The 15,808-nt window shown below is 38.9% G+C and overlaps 1 protein-coding gene across 25 annotated transcripts in view; it reads left to right on the forward strand.

The window, feature by feature from the left end:
- Nrxn1 (neurexin 1) overlaps positions 1–15,808 on the forward strand; it is a 1,060,385-nt gene that overhangs the window by 398,131 nt on the left and 646,446 nt on the right. The window lies entirely within an intron of this gene.

Raw genomic sequence — 15,808 nt, forward strand, 5'->3', positions numbered from 1 at the left:
TTGTTTTGTTCTAAAGAAAATGTAATCCTATCAACTTGATTGAATTATTTTTATTTTATATTTATTTTCACTCAACAGTGAAAGTCATCATTCATGCCTTCAAAGTGCTGCAGCTGTGTGTGTGTGTGTGTGTGTGTGTGTGTGTGTGTGTGTCAGACAGACAGACAGACAGACAGACGAAGACAGAGAAAACTAGCCCCAAGGGGGATTCAGAACTGCTATAGTATAACAAGTGCTTTTGGCTTCCAAGGGCAGGATGGGTCCATACATTAGGGTGAGGGAGATTGCCTCTCAGAGAGTGAATATTACTCTCTGAAGATAGAAAATATGTCTGAGTCTGCGTTAAGCTCCATAAGCAATAACAAACTAACAAAATAGTAATTATCATTATGATAAAAACAGCATTAACATTTTCAAAGTCCTTTGTGTTTAGCACTATCTTGAAGCTGTTCAGTGATCCTCACAATATAGGTAATGATTTACTATCTTTATTTTTTAAACAAAGAAACTGAGGCTCAGGAAAAGGTAAATTACTTGCAGGAAGAACCACAATACTTAGGTATCAAAGCCCAATTTCCTAGTCCCCTGTGCTGGTAATTACCAGAGTTCACCGTGTCCTAGAAGTATAGGTCATTGATACTGAAGATTGTACATACAAGCTCTCAATTTCAGTAAAAGCAGAATCAAGTTTTAGAAATGTATACTGCAGTATCAGAATGTATGGCCAATGTGCTCATTTGAGTTGAAAACAGGCTGAGCTGAGTGTGAGCTCCAGTGGCCAAGAAAGACATGGAAGGCAAACCTGTGACCTGGATTCACATGATTTGGACAGGCAGGAGATGGATAAAGTAGTTCAGCTTGGGGAAAGTCAGAGTCATCGCATACTTTGACTTCACAAGTAGACTTCTGAAACCTTTTCTGGTCATTTCTAAATATTCACACAGAGGTGTGGTGTTCATCTCCTCTATGTAGTCAGTCCATAGGCCATGCTTTGTCTATAAAGAGTGATACTTGGGGGCTGGAGAGATGGCTCAGAGGTTAAGAGCACTGGCTACTCCTCCAGAGGTCTTGAGTTCAATTCCCAGAAACCACACGGTGGCTCACAACCATCTGTAATGAAATCTAGTGCCCTCTTCTGGCATGTAGGAATATATGCAGACAGAATGTTGTATATGTAATAAATAAACTTAAAAAGAAAAAAAAGAAGAGTGATACTTGGGTTAAACAGGAAAAGGTCCAGAGTTCAAGGACTTTTAGCAGGAATGTAAATCTAGCTGAAGAGATCTTTGGGCATCCTATGAAAAATGAGGGTGTCTGAGATACTGGGTTCCTCTGAGACTTGTATGACATTCTGCCAGTTCTCCTGTGAGCAAGCACATTGTTGTGTATGTGAAGCTGCAGGGAACTCCCTTCTCCAGAAATAATGGTTTCAAATTAAGTGTGCGTCAGACCAACATCTCCACTGCTCATATACTGATAAAGCTCATCGTTTATCTTTGTGTGTTAACAATTCAATCACAAACAATATGACAGAAAGAAGAAAATGTAAAAAAATAAAGCCACATGGTCTTTCAAGTGTCCCTTAGCTAGAAGCCAGTGAGTGCAGAAAAGTGGGTTCATTCTCTCTTCCCTTTCTGTAGGTTTTACATACAAATCCTTCCTACTTATAGTAGTGGGCCCAGCTCACCTTCTGCTTTCCATAGCCTGGGGATTTGTTTGGAGCAAGTGCTGGGAGGTTTTGCAGTCTTGTGTAATGTGTTTCACCTGTTTCCTCCCCAGACATGAGCCTTGGGAAAGTTATAGCCACTATCAGTTCACAAATTAAAAACTCTCCATTGGAGGGCGCTTTGATGGTTCATTCATAGCTTCCACCTACATTTGGATCGTCTTTTATAATAGCCTGCTCTTCCTATTTCTGAAAGGAAATCGTGAAAAGACACCATGGATTTTTGAGCTAAATCACCTTTCTATAGGAAGGTCAGCTTTGTAGAGTCTGTGAATAGAGAGGAGTATGCTGATATTCATTCTCTTGTTTGTTTTCCTAAACCTTGGCTTAGAGTTCCTAGCCTATAGCATATTCCATTTCTAATTCCTTAATTACAACTTCATTTATTGGCTTATTATATTTTTATTTTCAATCCAGTACATAATATCCCTTAGGATAGTCATTCCTGTAGGAGAATCTAAGGGCACCTGGTCTGAAGCCACAGAGGACACTTCGGAGTAGGAATAATCCTGACAATCGTTCTCTAACTCTGATTGCTTTGAAAGTAGAGAAGCAGATATAGAGTAGGCAGTGCTGGGGAGCAGTGAAGGAGAATACAGGATCAGCACCCAGCGTTCAGACAGATAACCTATCTGACTGAATGATGATGGCCTCATTGTGATCCATGCCAATTATCATAAACCTAGAGATGACCAGCTACATTTACTAGCTTATATCCTCATTCTTTAAAAATTAAAGTGAAAAATAAATTTCTCAACATATAGAAGCAATTTATAGTTTAATTTTGCTTAGTGATATCTTAATTCTTCTGTGACATTTACAATAGTAAATGAGACCTAAGAGCACTTTCAGCCACTGGGCCACAGAAAGAAAGTTCATTTTGTTACATTTCAAAATAAAATAACAATGTGTAGAGCACTAATCTGTTGAAAATGGGAAGAGATCTTGAATAGCCAACAGAGAAAATAATTTCTTTTGTAATAGTTAAACTTTGTCACAAATAATTCAAAAAGTCATTGGAGAAAATGGGTTTCACAGGCTTTTAAAGACTCAGAAAAGGCAAAGGGAAGTTTTAAACTTTGAGTTAGTATTCTACCTAGATCACTCTTGTAAAACTTGATACAGGCCTTGAGAAATACACTTTAAAGTCTTATTCTAGCAAAAACACTCCAATTTCTTCTTTGGCAGAAATGCTTGTTTATATTCTTTGCATTTTTTGGAAGCATCATTAAAAAGCTGAAATATATATATTTCCTAAGAATGTTTTATAATTTTACATTTATTTTTTCTATCAAAGTGTGTCTGAGTAACAAATAGGTACAAATAGGAGAAAGATTGAGAACCCTGAAAAAAGAGGAGTCTTGGCATCTGAATGAGATGCTTGGCGTCTATTTGAAGAATCTTCAGCCCCACCCACTTACCATTGAACATTTGAAAATCATTTTCGTGGAAACAAGCACTGTAGTTTTGTCCGAAAGTACGCCCTAGATGCAGCTTTTCAATCCGCAAAGATTGGTGAATATCTCACCAGTACAAGTTTTACTCCAGTATTCTGACCACGAGGACATGGACAACAGGAGATCCAGCAGTGAGAGTAATGCCTCTCCCATTAATCCTATCTGTCCTTAACTCCTGGATTCTTAATTTCATTGCATCCACAAAACACCCTGAAACACCTGCTTCCCTCCTGCGGAGTGGACATTGTTTAGCATGGCTTGCTGGTTAGGAAAGGAAACTAAGGAAGGGAAATGTTTGTGTGCATGAATAAACACCTTAGAATGCTTTATCTGAAGTGTGTTCTCAGACATATGTGCCTGCTGCAGGTTTTCTAATCAGTTGCTGCCGTGGAGACTGCCTGTGAGAGGTAATTTAAAATGCTGCCTCTAAGAACGGCTTGGAATGAGCCTGAGGAAAGATTCCTGAGAGGAAAAAAATTGAGTGAAATGCTAGAGGGGATTAAATCCCCACTGAAAATTTCATCAACCTAATTAGGTCAGCTCAGCCTTTAATTACACATAGAGATTTTCCTGGCTAGAAATCTGCAGGAAGCTCGAAGGAGGGTGAGGTTCAGGAAATACCCTGTCTTATAAAAAGGAATTTTCCCTCACTGTGAAAAAAGAAAATGGCGATTCCAGAGTGCACAGGGTGGGGGAGGGTCCTTTCTGAAGAATGCGGAGACCACACCCTTATTCTCACACTGCACTGCTCTCAGCAGCTGGTGAGAAGTGTTTCCTTTATGAAGAGGTCCCTTACTTTTTCCTTCTTTTGGACAACGGAGGATGCTCTAAAATTGTGAAGGCTTATTCCTGTCTGTGATCAACCCAGCTGGCCTAAGTCCCTCCTTCTGGTAGACTTCCTGCACTGAGGTGGATACCACTATATATAGGAACAGAAATCCACTATAGATTTTGCATTTTGGGTTAGTTTTTCTATTCTGAAAGAAGGTCCTTTTTATGACCTGTCAGAGGAATTGCAGTGGCAGGCACTTGGAGGATAAGGGGGTGTTTATTGATGTCTGTCAGCACCAGGACATGAGTCTCGGCAGCTCCCACCTTTCTAAGCACTCATCTCTGTTCCTGCACTTGTCCGAATATGGGCTGGGAGTATTTTACAGTCCATTTGGATCGGCCCTCACATGTGCTTCATTGACTCTCAGGGAAGAGTGGCTTTTGACTTCTCTATCGTTCCTAGAAGTTTCTTACACACATCAAAGATTTCTGTGTACTCTGTTATCCTGTGATTTATGTTAATATTCTGTTGATTTGGATAATATGTCTTAAATGAACTATTTTAAGATTAAGTGTTACTAATGCATGCAAGATTAATTGCTTAGAGGAAGCTTAACGGAGACTCATGCTTGGCCTGGCTTATATACTGATTGTCATCATAGCTACAGATTCTTTTCCATATTAAGTGATTCCAGGCTAGATCAGATGTTCACAGGATGTGATTTTGGTGGTTCAGCTGGAATGAGGGAATTCATGGATCAGATGCCTTCTTACAATAACCATCGTATAATTCCCAGCTAAATTCCCCCATGCTCCAGGCTATCTGGAGATAATGACAATTCTCTGGTGACATTGGGCTGCTTTCCAAGAACCAAGTCTTGGTTTACTAACCCAGACAGTTTAGCTCACAGGATAACTAAACTAGTCTGTACCATTTTTACTGATCTAAAACTTAAGTTTCCTCCACCTAATTTTAAACACTTTCATTTAATATTTTTTATTATAGAGTTTAAGCAAATGTTTGTAGAAATATAAAAGAATTTTATACATTCCTATATATGATCTGATTTGCCACAGTTACAGATGAGGAGTAAGGGAGCCATGTAACATGTAACAAGTGCTTAAAAGTCTCTTTCATATACTACCTATAATGTCTCATGAGTTTCCTAATAGTTATGTGTCTGAAGGCACAAGGGACACCTAAAACTATAATTTACATCCAAAACAATGAAATTGAGTACAACCATCTGATTTGTTATTCAGCAATTTAGAAGAGAAAGAAATAAGTTTCTGATATTTTTCTTTAGCATTGATACTTCCATATGAATCAAACAGAAAAATACACTTTTTTGGGTAGTTCTTGTATGCAGTGGCACCAATCCGAGTATGATAGTAGTCATATACTAACGCTGTCCCTACCAGACTGAGGAAGACACAGCTACAGAAGCCAGTCACTGAATAGCTGAAGGTAGAACCCCAAACACTAGGAACCCCAAACCATAGGAATCCCAAACCCTAGGAACCCTAAACCCTAGGAATCCAACCACAGGCTCCTTGCCCTTAGCTGCAATTCTGTGTTCTTTCCATAATACAGTGGCTCCCTTACTTCTTCTCTTTCAGTCCCAGGGCTTTTATAAAGCTGACATTAGATGAAATAAGAGCCATATGAATCTTTATAGGGAAGAAAGCAAAGGGCTGCCTAGATTTGCAGGTGCTTAGAGAAGGGAGACCGAAGGGTGAGCAACAGCACTAGTACCCTTTCCTACTCTGATAGTCACATGCCCTTCCTCATCTCAGGGTTTACATGAGCTAACAAAGTTGTATATTCTCTGTACTGAGTAGCCAAGCATACTAAGAGGAATGCACAGAAACACATTGGGTTGTGCTGTCTAGACTTCCAGGAAGCTTTGTGCTGGAATGTTGCTTAAGAGTGAGTTAACTTCTGTGCATTGTAGCCTTGCGGGACAGGCAGGAAGACAATTGGGGCAGAAACCAGGCGTCCTGCCATAGACCCTCTTCTTTGAGACTGGGCTCAGGGAGTCCCATCTGCTCAGGTCCCCAAGGAACTGGAACTCAATCCTTTAGTCCACAAAGCATCTGGTGAGTTCTCGCCTGGAATGCAGCTTTTGAACACTGCAACTCCCTTCTAGGGAGCCACAGATTTTTATTTCCCATCATTTTCGGCAGATGCCCCATAGCCTGGAACTGTATCAGCAGTTGGCATAATGAATTGTAGTGCTTTCAAATACCAAGCTAGCATAACATGGTCTGGTAGGGGGCTCAGTGACATTTTAATTATAAGGACTTGATACATTTTATAGACTATGCCATTTTTCAGCCCAGCAGAAAGCAGGAATGAGTAGTAGCTAACACTGACTATTGACCGTTGACTTCCACTCCCACTGAGCAGCGTGTCCCATTTAAATTGGCCCTTTTGCTAAAAGAGCGGTATTCACATGCGTGGATCCAATTACTTGTTTTTAAATTTACATTCATACATTTAGTGTGTATATGACCTGGAATATTTATGGTGGGCAGAGGACAACTTACAGGAGTCACTTCTGCCCTTCCATTTTATGAGTCTGTTGGCTTGAACTCAAGTATTAAGCAATAGCAGAAAACCCCCTTTACCTCCTGAGCTATTTGGCCGAAACCAGTTCAGTTTCCATCAGTATCTACTGTGTGCGGGGCTCTGTGCATCACATTGATAAAGACAGCTGCTCAGCCAGGAATCTGTATGCAGAGCCAGCAGAGCAAAGCTAGAAACTGAGGCAAGAAGACAAGTCATCCTTGAAATACAGCAGCAGCTGTAATTGACAGTGCCCAGGGGAACCAGCCAAGAGTTCACAAGAAAGTGATAAAGTGATCTGACTTACTCTCTTTGCCCAGCTGCGTAATCCGGGTGGTGCTGAGGAGATATTGAGAAGAAAAATGGTGATGGTGGTAGATGGTGGTACTCATGGTGTTGATGTTGGTGGTGATGGTGCGGTGGTGGTGGTTGGTTAGGTCCTCCACCAGAACTGGAAGCCAATAGGAAGCTTACAATGGAGTGAGTGACTATGACTATGCGGCATAATGCAAGCAGGAGGACGGCCAGGTCTGTATGGAAATGAAAGTTCATAACTTTACCAAGGTTGAGTCACATTAAGGGAAAAACCTGAAATTCACCTAAAACAAAATGAGTAGTTTAAATTTCTTCTTAATTTTTTATTATGAGATGATATACCCCTGTCTTGTTTGTCTGGATCAAAGTGTTTATGTTTAGAAGAAAAATATTTCTGTGTACTGTAATTGGTGTTGTTCCCCCCCCCCCCCAGGGAAATCATCATTATTGAAACACACTTAAAAGAAATTAATTACTTTAAAAATGAAAATAATTCTGATATTCAGAAGCATGTGATTTTGAATAATAGGAAAATGATATTCTCGTCTTTGTTGAGTAAATATTCTCTACACAGAGGAATTGTGGCTCTGCTGCTCAGCTCACCAACTGCACATGTTTTGTACTTCTACAGTAAGGTTTTTTTTTTTTTGAAGATGTAGAGTTGCAGAGTTATTAGGGGTATGATTAGGGGTGTAGGGTAATTATGAGTTACAGGGAGGTTATGGGGTTACTAGGGATATATAGGTGAGTAGGAGTATACTGTGATTGGGGACATGAGGTGTTTAGAAGCTTTAAAGACTTAGAACAATTAAGTTGACCCAATAGATCTGATCCAGGTCATAAAGCCTAAATTATCTTTTTAGTACATTTGTGCTTTCTGTGCCATGGGTTCTAATTTTGAACTAAATGAGGACAAAAATAGTCTGTTGTGGAAAAGATATTGCATTCAGTTAGTTAAGGAGGATAGCTTTACAATGAGACAGAGCCGAGTTCAAAACCAGTTCCCAAGATTCAGTCACAAATTTAATCCTAGACAAGACATTTAAAACTCTAGACTCCCATAATTGTGGATTGATATCCCATGACTATGGAATAATATTGGTGCCTAGAATACTGGATGGGATAATGTCTGAAGCTCCAAGGGTAGCCTCTGGTGGCCAGTAGCCTTACGGTGGCATGCCAGCTGCAATGATATTTTAGTAATATGGTGAACACTGGCTAGAGTTGTCCTGCAGACAAGGTCTGCTCATGAGTGAAGACAGTCAGACAGGCCGCACACAGTGAATGACCCATTCCTTTTATATTATCTTGTCGTTACCATCTTAAAAGTCTTGGTATTAATTAGTATTGGTTTTGGTGCAGGGAATGCACTTCCAAGCTGCATCGTAGTCCTTGACAGTGTTTTAGCATCAGGATTCATGCTTTCATTTTTCCCTGACCCTGAAAAATATGAAGGCTGTCCCCATAACCAATTAGTTTCTGAGGTTTTGTTCCATCATCCAAGTTAATATTTTTCCTATTTAACTGCCCCAACAGATGATAAGAGTTAGATTAAGTGTGAAGTCACATCTTTTTTTAACATTACCAAGGCTGCATACCTAATATGCAAAAGTTAGAAGTGTGTTTCTTACCTCTGTGCACACTGTGGTTTCAACTATTGTTGAAAGAGGTACCTTCTCCCTTATCAGGAGTTAGGAAAGATAATTGAGAAACCTTAAAGGTTTTGGAGAATATGAGTATTTGTTAAACTGAACTGGAAATAGTGGAATAGTCTTTTTTTTTTTTTTTTTTTTTTTTGGTCTTCTAATTTTCAAGGATGTTGTTATCAGATTTCAATTAAAATTACTTCAGAAGCAAACATTGTTTTCCTTTTCTATATTCACCATCAATAGAGCTGAGTCTTGTGAGCCTTAAATGTTTGTTCAGAGGCCTTATGTAGAGTATGCTGTTCCTCACAGTTCTCAAGTTAAACCACGTAATTAAAGTTTGACATCAATCAAACCATCAAATTAATAGTACCTTAAGGTGTTGTTTTAAGGTTATTTGGCTTATCATTTGTCATATAGTGTGTGTGTGTGTGTGTGTGTGTGTGTGTGTGTGTGTGTGTGTGTGCACATACACAATTTCTGATCAAAGACACTCAACTAAATGCTGTCATGTGCAGTTCAGTCATTCACTAGAAATGAAGGCCATGAACAGCTTGGTGCCCAGGTAGAATCTTGCTCCATACTGTGTAAACTATGGTGCATGTGATTGCCAGAGCAGCATCTTCTTGGCTTCTTGAAGATGGCTAACTCATACCCCTCTCCCAGGACCAGTGCAGCAGTTTGCATGTTAGTAAGTCCAGGTGATTTGAAATACACTAGATCATTTGGGAATCACAGAGCCATAGCACCTTGGCTGCTGGGTAGCCCTTAACTTAGGTAAGGACAGACTTCAATTACAATGAAGACCTGCATTTTGGAGAGATTCAAATGTACAACTTTGTCACTCAGGGGTGTCCCCAAGGATACAGGCAGAGTCTCATACTCTCAGCACTAGATGTCACACGCTCAGTTCCCTGGAAGCCTCTAAAGGCTTGATATTCCTTCGAAGATTGCATCCAGAGTGTTGTTACGTGCTTGAACTGAAGGCAGATTAGCCATGAAAAAAATACATCAGGAATGTTCCCCAATAATCCACTCTAAGCACAGCTGCGGTTTGGGGACAAATTGTATCTACCCTCCAGGTAATAAGCTTTTGAATTTTGAATCTTAAATACTTGGAATTAAGCTCCTGACAATTAAAATAGAATGCCCATGTGTTTGTAGTAACAGTGTAAACCAGATGCTCTGCCTTCGGTTCTCAGAGTAATGCTCTCACAGCACAGTTCTTTTTCTAACCAAATGCTGGAACTCATCTTGTAGGTTTTCTTGGGTTAATCGTCTTTTCTGCATGCTAATATTCTAATGCTGAATCTCTTATACACTGTTTTTTGTTGTTGTTGTTGTTGTTCTGTTTTTTGTCTGTAGGCCATTGTTTACATAGGATTATTTTACTTTACACAATTTGCTAACTTAAGCAGATTTATATGTATTTCTTTCCATTCTAATGATTACTTAGTATAAGGCATTATGCCCTAAAGGAAGTAAACTCTTCATTGGCTATAAATTAGACAGTGGGAAATTTGAGGTATTAAGGAACCATTGCTTCCTCTCTGCCTCGAGATTTAACAAAGCACCCCCTAGAGGCTCCTATGGAGTATGGCACCTCTTGAAACAACCCTGACCTGATGTCAAAATGTATAAAGGATATATTTGGCTAATACAAACATCTATACTGTTATTTCTGGAGAAAGGGTGAACACAGTGTTAGTTTTCGTACAAGAACAACTATGTCAGTAGATAAGTGACAACCTAAGTGGAAAAAGAAAGTATTACAGATAATTCAAAAACAAAGGAAATGGTTTATTAATCCTGCAAGTACCATATAAACTGAAAAATCAAAATCAGCTTCCTTCCGTAAATCGAATCTAGTGATTCTCAAACTTCCTAATGCTGTGACTCTTTAATATATCTCCTCATGTTGTGGTGATCCCCAACCACAAAACTATTTCCTTGCTACTTCATAACTGTAATTTTGCTGCTGTTATGAAGCATAATGTAAGTGATATGCTACTCCTGTAAAAGGGTCCTTTGCCCTGCAAAGGGGTCAAGACCCATAGGTTGAGAACTGCTGATCTGAAAGACCCTTAGTGCCTGAGGCTAGAAGAAGACAATGATTAGGAGTGCTGGCTGCTGCTGCAGAGGACATAGTGGCTCCCAGTCACCTGTCACCCCGGTTCCAGGGACACACACCCTCTTCTGGACTTCTTGGGATCCGAGCACACATGTATCATACATACATTCTTTCAGGTAAACACTCATACACATAAATAAAAATAAATAAATCTAAAAATCCCAAGAAACTCATTTTGGATGCTCTCAAGAACAAGCAAGTTCTAACTGCAACAAGGGTGTAGGAAGCGGAATCTATGCAATAGGAAAGAATTGTACAGGCCAGTTTTCCTTGAAGCAATACTTATGGTCTTTGAGTTGTAAAACCTCTCTTTCCTTCCTTCCTTCTTTCTTTCTCTCTTTCTCTCTTCACTCTTAAATCTTCTTTCTCTATTTTTTTCACTCTTACAGAAAAGGGAGAATTCAGGGGGAAACAGATAGTTTAGGAAAAGGTAACATGCCCCCCAGCTCCATAAACACTCTAATGCAGGAAAGGAGATATTCTTTTTCTTTTTGTCATTTTTTAAATTTTGTTGTTCTAGGAGAATTAACGGGAGGCCTACTGCCTTAGCATACATGTCATGTCCAATACAGGATTATTTGTTGTCATGGTTGTGTAGAGTAGATCTCTAGGAATTACTCATTCTTTATAATGCAGATTTACCGCTGTTACCGCTGTTACATAAGCTAATGTTTTACCTGTCACCACACTCCAGAAACCATTATTCTGTTTCTTTTTGTTTGTTTATTTGATGAGGCACAGTATTCTAGACACCTCATGTAAGTGAAATCACACACTGTTGTCTTTATGTGATGGGCCTACTTCATTGAGCATAATGAAATACTTGCCACAGAATGCAAGATGAACCAACTAAGAGAGAAATCATATACTATTGCTAATATACCACATTTGTGTGTGTATATATGTGTATGTTTACAAGTATGTGTGAGTACATGTCATGTGGGTGCACGTGTGTGTGTGTGTGTGTGTGTGTGTGTGTGTGTGTGTGTGTGTGGTGATGAAAACAGAGAAACAGAGAGATAGACCCAGGGGTAGGATGAAAGGAAAGTGGGGGTAGGGGTGGGGGTAGAACTGGAAAAAGAAAGGGAGAAAAGAAGATTCTCCTTAAGAATTTACTTCCTTGGTAGAAATAATTATATGCCAGACAGATATTTTGAGCAGTTTATCTATTCAAAGATAAACAAATTTAATTTTAAACACTAGGACTTGCTAAGAAAGCTAATAACAGTAATATTCATTAATAACAAAAGCAATGGACACAATTTAGCTTTCAGTGACATTTCAAGGATGTAGTAGGGGAAGCATGCCCACTCTGTCTTTTCCTACAGCCTGGGCTGTCATTGACGTTGCCAGGAGCTGTGGTCCCTCTGTGCATGCAGTCAAGGTCATCCTGTTGGCTTAGTGCTCAGGTCCCATAGCTACATTTTCTGAGCCCCACTATTGATGAATTTTCCAAATGTAGTTGAAACCCAGTAGATTCCATAAAACACCAACTTTTTAAAGTAAGTCCATAAAAATGTAAAGAATTCTAAAAGAGGAGCCTTTGGGTCTTGCTCAGGAGAGACCTGAACTGAAAATCTGCTTGGTCTCACTGGTCTGTATTTGTAGATTTACATCTCTAGGGTTCCGAGTCCAGACTACATAACTCTCTCTGTCAGTGTCCACATTGCTAATCTATTCATCAGCTCCCTGAATCAGTAAACAGTACAGACCCCTAAGATGTGGCAGTTCTACCTGGTAACACCAAGGTTTTTTAAGCCTACAATCCAATGGGGAAAATGACTTTGGAATAAGGAAAAGGCCTGTCTTCTGCAACCATGTACCTTCATGGCATTTGTATACATTTCAGACTGTGATACACAAGGCAGTCCGAGTTTACACAGACTCAATTCAAGTAGCTTTTATGTCTTATGGGTCAAACCTGTCCTATCTCATGAGAGTCTACTTAATTGTGGTGTTAATTCACAGGACAGTGGTCTGAAAGATGTAAAAATGTAATGTTAATCTTAAGTTTTAGATTCTCCTCTGCACCCCTGCACCCTTATCTCTTGGGAATTTGCCCCAAATGAACATTTTTTTAAAATATCCAACTTTTGTGTTTTCATTTCAGACCTGAGATTATGAATCTTGAGTTCACTTCATAGTCATCTCAGATCTAGTCTGCCTGGCACCACTCATCAGAATTTCTCCTGTAACACCCTGAAACATATGTGCCTATTATGCCCTGTTATTTTGTTTGAAGACAGATTTGCTATGGCTTGGAAACAGAGCGTTCCTCTACAAAGGCTCTTATATTGGAGGTTTGCTCTGGAGTTTCTGGTGCTAGTGGGAGGTGATGAAAACTTCAGTAAGTGAGTCTGCTTGGAGAAAGTGGACCATTGAGGGTGTGCCTCTGGTTGGTATACTTTGTCCCTGGACCCTTCTCCTCCTCTGTGTTTCTGCCATGAAGAAAGCAGCTATTTTCCAACATGTTTCGCCCTATCTTCTAATTGACAAGGCCTTAGAAACAGGACATCCAAATGGCTGTGGACTGAATCCCTGAATCTCTTGGCCTATCTGATTCCTCATGTATCTGTCACAGTGATGAAAGATGGACACCAGTTCTGACAGGTAAGCCTCAAAGCCCTTGCTTGGGTGTTTCTGAGGCTGATAAACTTCTGAACATATAGAACCTTTGTACAACACTCACTTAATTTACCTATAACCTATTTGTTAGAAACTTGTAAAGAAAATCTACATTATTTCCCAAACCTAAAATGTGAATACTAAAAACAGCAACGAGTGTGTTATCAGCATTTTATAAAATGAACCCTCTGATTTTTCACACAAAGAAAGAAAGGTTCATTGTTATTTTTTGGTGATATCCCTGACTACTCAGAGTTCCTTTATACATTCAATAGGATCTTTAACAAAAAGATACACATCTTGATAGAAGAATCACAAACATCTCCAAGATTTCTACTCCAAGATTTTTCGTACACAGGTAAACTCAGAATGTGAAACAACATTTTTTTTTTTCTTGGCCAGGTGTCTAAATGTCAGAATCCTTTGTGTCATTTTCTCTCCCCTTAGTCTTGTGAGAACGCTAATGACCACCAGACTGAACAAGAGTCTCTTATGTTAGCTGGACCTCCCTGTCTGTCAACATCTACGTAACAAAGGTCATATGGTCTGGAGGAAAGGCTTGCATTAGCTATTTGCTTAGAAATATTTCTTCCAGGTTGTGATGTTTTTCAGATGCACACCATTGTGTTTTCTCACATCATTACTGATCATTGGAACACACACACACACACACACACACACACACACACACACACACACACCAAAGTAGATCATGGCCATTTATTTGGAATGTTTCTTTCAACATTTATTTTCTAATTGTAATTAAAGTATGTAGGATATATTATATCTATCACTGAAAAAAAATGTAACTGTAATAAAGTAGAACTCCAAGCAATCATATTCTGCATGAGCTAATCATTTTAGGAAAAAATGCCTTCTCACTTACGGATGTTTTTATTTTCAATTATGTACTTAATTTGAACAGCTAATCTTGCTTTTAGAGGTAGGACGATTGCTTCTAAAATATATTTTGTTCCTGGTTCTCTCCTAAAGTTCTGCCTGGGTAATTAATGGCATTAATTCTCGTGAAAGCTATCATTTGCTTTCCTCTATTTAGTTTTTCATCCATCATCTTCCAATATGCATTCAACTTCCTTCAATTAGGATTATAGTTATCGAGATGACTGAAATCCACCCCTCCAAATGACAAAACAATTATTCACCTTCTACACCCTGTTTAAAATGCATTAAATTTCTATCCACAACTGGAATTATAATGCATTTTCTAACTCTTATAGGAAACATCCCAACATTTCTGATTATTTCCTTTTCATTGGTTGCAACCGTTTGAACCTCAATTAGCAGTACAAGCTTCTCAATCATGTATTTTCTATTCTAATAAAGAAATTATTACTTGGTTTCTGAGATGTTGACTCATGGTTTTCAGTGAAGCATGGTTCCTTTGAATTACTTTTATTTCTCATTTTTCCTTATCTGAAAATTCTCCTTTCATGCAATGCCCTCCATGTTTTTGAAATCATATTTCTAAGTAGGTTTTTTTTATTACATCCTAATCTTCAAGTCAACAAAAATCTATTAAGGGGCTGGCACTGTAGTTCAGTGGTAGAGAGCTTGCCTATCCCACAAGGGTGGGGGGCTGCATCACAAATACTATTATTCCTGCCTCTGAAAATAAATCAGTAAGAATATATGTTAAGTTCAGTGCACTTGCTGTTGCTGCAGAGAGAAACATTCTGAAATAGTGTGGCAAGGAGATGGGAGGTCAGATTTGGACAGGTAAACACATCTGTCTGTTATTTCAGCATGTGATGACTTCTGAAGATTTTCTGTACTCAGAGCCCTGTGGCTTATCAAATTTTATAATCTGTGAACTTTTATATGATCTTCTTCGTAGTAAGATCCATGTGTAGGAGTGTGAATGATTTCTTATATGGGCTCTAGCCCAATATTGTGTAGAATTTATTTGTGGAAACAAAGGTCCCATTCTCTGTTTCTCCACTTCTCTATCTGTAAAGCAGAGGTGTGAGGTACCTGCCTTCTGGCATTTCTGCAAGGGTTCTATGAGGTTGTCAATATGCCTTTAGACTAAATAGAGGAGTTACAAATTAAAGGCAATAAGTATATAGATGATTGGAGTTGCAGCATTTTATACTACTATAGAATCTTCACAATATTCAGGAAAGCATTTCATAGTATTACTTCTTTGAATTTATTATTTTAAAAATTATTATTAAAAAGGCTTAAAGAAACTAAGGAGTTTACTTTGAGGCTATATTCACTTCAGAGTATATTCACTCAAATAAACATTCAAATATACCCAGCGTGATTTCCACATCTATTTCCCTTCTGTATGGTATGATAACCGTGTAGTGACAGTATTGCATGTGGACGGTTACAAATGAGAATGAGTTTTGTTTCACTTTCATGTACTTATTCCAAAATGTCCCACAGAGAAGGTAAGGCATCAATGTTTGTAGCAGACGTGTTCCTGGGAAGGCAGTGAGGAACCAGTGGAGACTCATTCATTTCATTTGATATATTCTTACACTGTTCAGCATTGAACAGAATTGCTAGTGTCCTCTAAGCGCTGAGGCTGCACAAAAGGTG

The sequence above is a fragment of the Onychomys torridus genome, chromosome 21 (assembly GCF_903995425.1).
Source record: "Onychomys torridus chromosome 21, mOncTor1.1, whole genome shotgun sequence".
NCBI classification, from domain to species: Eukaryota; Metazoa; Chordata; class Mammalia; order Rodentia; family Cricetidae; genus Onychomys; species Onychomys torridus.